Raw genomic sequence first — 8,548 nt, forward strand, 5'->3', positions numbered from 1 at the left:
AATTATGTGCAAACAGGATAAGGTGAATGGCATCCCAGTTGTCTTATCTTATCTATTATTGGAGTTATCCAGAGGATACTTTCAGTGAGCCTACAGTGGATCAGTTTATAACTTAACACTTTTTAATCCCAGTAAAATTTCTAAATGCATAGCCACATTCAAGAAAATGCAGTTATTTCATCCACTTATACAATAATCTGTAGAACGCTGGAAATAAAAGAAGAACAAAATAGTTACTTGTTTCCAGATGATTTCTCTCTGAACTTCATCGGAAAAACAGGAGAATGAGATAGCAATAATAATGATGTCTTGTCAAAAAAAGATGAGTTAACAATAATGACAATTTCTGACAAAAAGATTATACAACTGGAATTGTCCAATGTAACTGCAAGTTGTTACCTCTGAATAGAGCCTATGGAATGACTAAGAGGCAAAAGTGGAACTGAAAGATCCACATAAACAGAATCAACATGTCAGGGAAAAATGTGTCAAAAACAACTGCATCACACAAATATGTTTATAGACATAGAGGGCTTTATGCTGGTAATTCGGGATCAAGTCTCCACCATCAGAAACATGGAAAGGTGATCCTTAAGGAGTCCAGATTTGTTGAAAATACAGATCACATAAGGAAACAATAGAAACTAGGACATCATTGTAATCTCCAAAATTTTAGCACTGCCGCTATATATACCAAGACATGTCCTGGTGGCCAGAATTATCCATTAGAAGCTCTCTTTCTTTAATAACTTAATACATGAAAAATCTCTTTATTACACATACAGAACTCAAAATGTCTTTAAAAATTCAACAAACAAATTTTACTAGGACCAGACCATTATCACAGGCCAAACTGTTGCCCGCTGTCCCATAGACATAATATTATTCCATAAAAATTTAAGAGTATTTTAATAGCTGCCAACATACCAAATAGTAATGTAACCCTCAAACTATGTACAATTAAAATTTTTTTCAAAATATGGAGACCTAGAAAAAAAATCAAAACCATGTGGAAACAGGATGAGGCATTCATCATCTCTGTCATCTGGTCTGCTACTGGAGTTTATCCCGAAGATGCTTTCAATGAGCCTAAAGAAGAAGAGCTTATATCCTAAAACTTCTATTCAATTACAAAAAAAAAAAAAAAAAAAAAGCAGTTATTTTATCCATTTATGTAATAGCTCACAGAACACTGAATAGAAAAGAACATATGTAGGATAACAACTTGTCCCACTAGCTTTATTAGCTGAACTCCTTTGAAAAAGATAAGAATGAAGTGAATAATTATAATTTTAATGAATAACAATTGCTTCATTCTTCTCATTTTATTATTATAGGAAATTGTTATTACTATTATAGGAAATTATGCAAGATTGGCTAACCTTGTGGTGGGGATGCTATGTCATCAGTGAGGATTACAGAAAAAGCCAGTTCCCCTTTAGCTTAACTGCTACCACCTCACGCCTTCCCTTTATTGCCTAAGTACAGAGGTTTTAAGAACAGTAGCAGGGTTCACTCTTCAGCTCTAGACCTCCTCTCTTGGACGCTGCTCAGCAGAAAAGCCACAAACCTGGCCCTTCCTCAATCCTTCGTACATTTTGTACAACCCTTTGTGCATTTCTCAGTAACATATGATCAGAAAGATTGTACCCTTCCCACTGCCACCTTCCCCCTACTTAGTGATTCAGGATTAATAACTCTAACAGTAATACAAATTGTACCCATCATTAAAACATTTAGAGAGAACAGTCCTCCTTAAAGTACAAAACAGTGCAATCAACTCTCCATTCTCTTCACAAATGTGGCCGAGGAGATCTGTAACATTAAAATCCCACTCCAGTCTTCTTATTTTACATCTATTGTCTCTGCCAAGGGAAAGATAACCTTTGGAGTGGAAAGGATAGATCCAGAATGCATAGTAGGAAATTAAAACTCAGCTAAGCAAGAAGATAGTGAGAGAGAACTAAGCATCCCAAGAGTATTCCAGTTGAACTGCATGCCAGCATTTTGAGAGATGGAATAGTTAAGCCAACTGTTGTTGGTAATTTGTTTTAAAAAATCAAAGAAAAGGAAAGAAATATGATTAGATTGTAAAAGAGAGAGTGTCATAATTTTCAGAAGAACAAAGGGCAAACTCTGAAAACTAGAAGCCAGTGAGTTTGATGGTATTCTGAAAAAAATTCTTGTAGATCTTAAAAAAAAAAAAAAAAAACCGGCATAGTTTGTGAGCATTTAGATAAGAAAATCATGATTCCCTAGGACAGGTTGGCTTCATCAAGGACAATTCATACCAGCCAAAATTCACTGGTTTTCTTGACATAGTTAACATGTTGCAAATTAGCAGCTCTACGTAGGCACGAACTAGGTCTCACCGAAATGCTCTTTGTCCCCCAAGGCTAGTCACTATGCTCTATACACTGTAGGCATTTGATAGATGGTTGTCCTATTTGTGTGGTATCTAAGCAAATGGAAAACAAGAAAGTTATGGAAAGTTGGAAAATAGACCGTAAGACTGATATTTACCATTAAATTCAGGAAGAGTATGTTGAACAACACTCTAGATACACTCTAGTCCTTTGTGGAAAAAAGAATCTAAGGCTGGTCTAAAACAAAATAATGAAGTAAGCAAAGTTTGCCTTCTATGGCCCCAGGCTCCTCTTCCTTTGTCCTTTTCTTCTCTCTGAAGTTCCCTATTTTCTAATGTTGTTAGATACTGAGGACCCCCAGGCCCTTTCTCTAATCCCTTTTGTCAAAATCTCTTAAGGTCTAACATGGTCATTTACTCTTTTTCTAAATGAAAGTTGAGTTACTTCTCCCATGGGGTGCTGACATTGTGAACCTTCTTTCCAGAAATAGAATGAAAGACTTCATTCCCAGTAAAAGGAATTCTAATTAGTTGAAAGGGACAATTTGTAGGGCAGGAGATCCTGGGCAGAAGAGTATCTAAAAGCACGTAGAATAGAAAATTTCCACCCATGCTTATATCCAACACTATGGACATAATTAAAGCTCTCAAGAGAGATTCCAACATCACTGAGGAGAGAGGATATGCATACGTTTAAGACAGCGATGATGATGGTAAACTCCCTTTCCTACCTTATTATACATTATTTTCCTTCCAGCATTTTACAGTCCAGCTATAATGACCTTCTGCTGTTCCTCAAATATGACAGTCCACCTCCCATCTCAATGCCTTTGCACAGCCTGTCCCCCAGACCTGGAATTCACTCCCACCTCACTACCTCTGAGAACCTCTTATCCATCAAAAATTCTATTCATGAAATCTGTCCTGATGACCCTAGCTCCTCTCTCTCTCTCTCTCTCTCTCTCTCTCTCTCTCTCTCTCTCTCTCTCTCTCTCTCTCTCTCTCTCTCTCTCTCTCACACACACACACACACACACACACAACCACACACACACACAAACACACACATTTGTTTATGTCCATGTTGTCTCCCATAATAAAAGACAAGCTGTTTGAGGGCAAGGACAATTAAATTTTTGTCTTTGTATCTCCAATGCCTAGCATAGTGACTAGAATCTAGAAGGCACCCAATAAGCATTGAATGACTGAGCCACACATCTTCAGCAAAGTGAATTTTGTGTAGAATATGACTTAAAGATGAGTGTTCTTATCTATATTTACTGATGAAGGATAAGTCTTGTGCCACCTATCAGTAAAATTTCAGCTCTGCTCTAACTTTGAAGGCTTAGAGAATATCGATTGTCTAAGGTACACATGGCTTCTCTCCTGGGCAGCATTTTATGAACTTACAGTAGGCTTTGTGGCAATTTGGCCTTGTCACACATTCAGCACCCTCAACAGCCTTAGGTACACAGTGGGATGTTACTTCAAAGAGAAGCCTGTACTGAGCAGCTTCTCAAAATTTACCTAAATATTATACACATTCAGTAACATAAGAAGGCAATTGTTCGTTATCTTGGGATTGGGGATCAGGGAGAGTAGCTGGCTCAGTGTAGATATTAATAGTAATTCCGAAAATGACCTTACACTAAGCTACCATTACCTTAACTTCGAAGGAGGGAATAAACCCCAGCAAGGTTTCTAGTAAAACACAGTTGAAATTTTCATGGGCCAGCTCAAATTTTCAGGAGTGGTTACCAACTAGTAACCTGATTTTTCATTCATTTATTCTTTCTCTTTGCCTGACAGGTTACATGAGTGGTTGAAAATTATCCCTCTCCTTCTTATTTTTGGTAACATTAGTTTACTGTGTTTTTTTTTTTTTAAAGAAGTGTTTCTTTGCTTAGTTTTTCAAATTGTTTATTTTCCCTTTCAGTTGATTCTGAATTTTATTTTCTGATTAGTTTAGATTAATTTAGGCTAAACTAGATTAATTTCTTATTTTAATTTCTGACTATACCCTTATTTGTCCCTTCTTTAGTCTCTCTGCGGGGATTAAAGCTTCTGAAGCAATGTGTTTGAGTTCTCCCTTTTAGACAATTTCTGTTATTTCTTTTGTTGACCTTAACCTATCCACCTTTTTTGTGTGTGTGCTGTACCTCAGTCTTTAAAAGATCAATTCATAAGAAAGCAATGTTGGGTGGAGAAAGTATTGTGCAGTAGGATCATAGGAGTTACTCTGCCTCAAACATCAGGAGGTCAAGTCCTGGCACCTTTTCTTACATATTCAGTCTCCAAACCTAAAACTATGATATCTTATTTCTAGTTAATATGTCATTCCTAACTCTCTTGGTACTGGTTGCCCTTAGGAACTCATATATTTTACCTGTTGGGAAACTGTCTAGAGAAGTACAATCCTTACTTAAAGAAGATCATCTCAATGTCCAAATTTTACACAAACCATATTATAAAGTTTCTATCTCTTAATACAGACTTACATAGAAACATACATGCTCTTTCCTGTGGGAACATCATCTAATGACATCCTTTCCTTTCCCCTTCTACAGTCATACCCTCTTTTATAGTCCCCACACCTTTCCCTCTTTTCTTTCTTTCTTTTTTTGGGGGGAAGAGGGCAAGGTAATCAGGGTTAAGTGACTTGCCCTGGGTCACACAGCCAATAAGTGTCCAATGTCTGAGGCCCTATTTGAATTCAGGTCCTCCTGACTCCTGAATGGAGCTGGTGTTCCATTTACTGCATCACCTAGATGCCCCCAATTCTCTCTTTTCCATTGCTTTTTTCTTATTTCCCCACAGTCCCCCATACTCTTTTTAAATTCCCTTCCTAACTTTATCCTCCCTCTTAAACCATGCTCTTGCTTCTTATCCATGCTTATTTCTGCTTTGAATTCAATATATTGATAACATCAAATATTTTATTTCCCCAAATATATATGTTCAACACTGTGTTGCTCATATTAGATAAGAATGAGATTCATGAAATAACCACTCCTTCTACCCCTCTTCCATGTGTTTGTATTCTAATGAACCCCAATCATAAGAAATAATAAGTTCCTCTCTCTTTTTCCTCATGTTTTGCTACGGTGTATTTCTTTTCTCTTACCTTTTCTTTTTCTTTCTTAAAACTAACAAAATATTAAAACTATACCAAGGGTATATTTTTTCTTTGCTTCTTTACTTTCTTTACTTTTTCTTTGCTTTACTTAAGAACAACAGGATTTGGGAAGGAAATTTGTTTCTTCTCTCCTTAACAGAATGTGAGGACTTAGTCATCATTTCTCCATCCCACTTGCTAGAAATTATTTGTCTCTCTAAGTTTCTCTGATCTCTTCTGTTTATATTTCAAAGATTCTGCCCAAATCTGACCTTTTATTCAGGGAAGCCCTCTATTTTATAAGAGGTCTATTTCTTTTTCCTGTAGAATTCTATTCGATTTTGCAAATTGTCCTTTTCTTATTTATAAGCCTTTTTTTCTTTTGCCTTTTGGCACATCATATTCCAAGATTTCATTTTCTTTAATGTAGGGATAGCATTGTCTTGTATGATTCTAATTATTGTTTCTCAGGACTTAAACTTAATTTCTAGTTGTGTGTGTGTGTGTGTGTGTGTGTGTGTGTGTGTGTGACTTAGTAGCTCTGAATTTTGGTTATAACATATGTAGGTGTTTGCAATTTAGGTTGGTTTTCATGAAGTAACCAATGTATTCTTTCTATTTTCACTTGTCTTCTGGCTCTAGGATTACAAATCTATCCATCCAGATGACTCTCCAATTTTCATCAGCAGCTCTGCTTTCTTTAGACTCCATAGATTTTAATAATCACCTGAAATTTCATCACTATACTGATTGACTCAGGTTTTGATTTTGAAGGATAGTCTAACTTAAATTATCTCTCGTTGATCTTCTTTTCCTGGTTAGTTGTTTTTGATAACAGATATCTCACATATTCTGATTTTCCAGTCTTTTGACTTTGTTCTAATATTTCTTGTCTCATGGAATCATTGAATTCTATTTGATGCATTCTGTTTTTCATAGAGTTTACTACTCAGGCCATCTTTTCTATGTTCTGTTCTGTTGTTTTTTTTTTCATTTAATAGTATTTTATTTTTTCCAATGACATGTAGAGATAGCTTCTAACATTCATTTTTATAAGATTTTAAGTTCTAAATTTTCCTCCCTCTCCCCTTCAAGACAACAAGAAATATGATATAGGTTATACATGTACAATCATGTTAAATATATTTCCATATTAGTCACATTGTGAAAGAAGAATCAGAACAAAAGGAAGAAAAGCATGAGAAAAAAACCAAAAAAAGTGAAAATAGTATGTTTCAATCTGCATTCAGACTCCATGGTTCCTTCTTTGGATGTGGACAGCATTTCCCATCATAAGTCTTGGAATTGTCTTGGTTCATTGTATTACTGAGAAGAGCTAAGTCTATCATAATTATGACACAATGTTGCTGTTACTATGTACAAGGTTCTCTTGGTTCTGCTCACTTCACTCAGAATCAGTTTGTGTAAGTCTTTCCAGGTTTTCTGAAATCCACCTGCCCATTTCTATAAGAAATTTCTTTAAGCACAATAGTCCTCCTCTATTCAGCCATTCCGCAGTTAATGGACATCCCCTCAATTTCCAGTTCTTTGCACCAAAAAAAAAAAAAAAAAAAAAAAAAGAGCTACTATAAATATGTCTATACGTGTAAGTTTTTTGCCCTTTTTTATTATCTCTTTAAGATACATACCTAGTAATGGTATTGATGGATCAAAGGGTATGCATAACTTTATAGTCCTTTGAAGATAATTTCAAATTGCTCTTCAGAATGATTGGATCAGTTCATAACTCTACCAACAATGCATTAGTGTTCCAATTTTCCCACATCTTCTCCAACTATAACTATTTTCATTTTCTATCAAATTAACCAACCTGATAGGTGAGGTATTACCTCAGAGTTATTTAATTTGCATTTCTCTAATCAGTGAGTTTGAGCATTTTTTCATATGATTATAAATAGCTTTAATTTATTCCTCTGAAAATTGCCTGTTCACATCCTTTGGCCATTTATCACTTGGAGAATGACTTGTATTCTTATAAACTTAACTTAGTTCTCTATATATTTGAGAAATAAGGTTTTTATCAAAGACACTGACTGTAAAAATTGTTTCCCAGCTTTCTGCTTTTCTTCTAATCTTCTTTGCATTGGTTTTGCTTGTGCAAAAACTTTTTAATTTAATGTAATCAAAATTATCCATTTTGCATTTCATAAGGTTCTATATCTCTTGCTTGATCATAAATTCTTCCCTTCTCCATAGATTTGACAGATAAACTATTCCTTGCTCTCCTAATTTGTTTATGGTATTACCCTTTATGTCTAAATCATATACCCATCTTGACTTTATCTTGGAACACATTCTGTTCTATTCTAGGCTATTAATTCTTCTTTCATTTTTTTTCTCTGTCAAAACTTTAGTTTCACTTTTTATCTTTAATTTCTTAAATCTACATTTGGGATTAATTTGCCCATAAGGCAAAGTGGATAGCAGATTCAAAATTTGAATTCAACAATATGCTACTTTCAGGAAACACAATATAAATGAGAGATATAAACAGAGATAAAATAAAGGGCAGGAGTAGAACTTGCTATGTTAAAAAAAAGAAGAGGGGTTGTAATCATGATCTCAGAGTTGAAGCTAAAATACACTTAATCAAAAGAGAAAAATAGGGAAACTACATTATGTGTCAGCAACATTACTCAATATAGTTTTAGTACATTTAAAGTAACTAGACAGCATAAAATACTTGAGGGTATACTTGCTAAAACAGACATAGGAACTATATGAATACAAACATAAAGCACTTTTTATAAAAATAAGGGCAGATCTAACTAATTGGAGAAATATTTATTGTTCATGGATAGGTAAAGCTGATATGATTTTTTAAAATGATTATTTTACCTAGCTAATCTACTTATTCAATGCCATCCCAGCTAAATTACTAAAAAAATTGTCTGTTAGAAAAATAATGGCAAAGATCATTTGGAAGAACAAAAGATCAGGAATTTCAAAGATACCAGGGAAAGATGTAAAGGATGGAAATTCAGCAATATCAGACCTTAAACTTGATAAGCTGAGAGCATTGTTGAAGTGAAAAATGGATAATTTTG

Source organism: Notamacropus eugenii, chromosome 5, assembly GCF_028372415.1.
Source record: "Notamacropus eugenii isolate mMacEug1 chromosome 5, mMacEug1.pri_v2, whole genome shotgun sequence".
NCBI lineage: Eukaryota > Metazoa > Chordata > Mammalia > Diprotodontia > Macropodidae > Notamacropus > Notamacropus eugenii.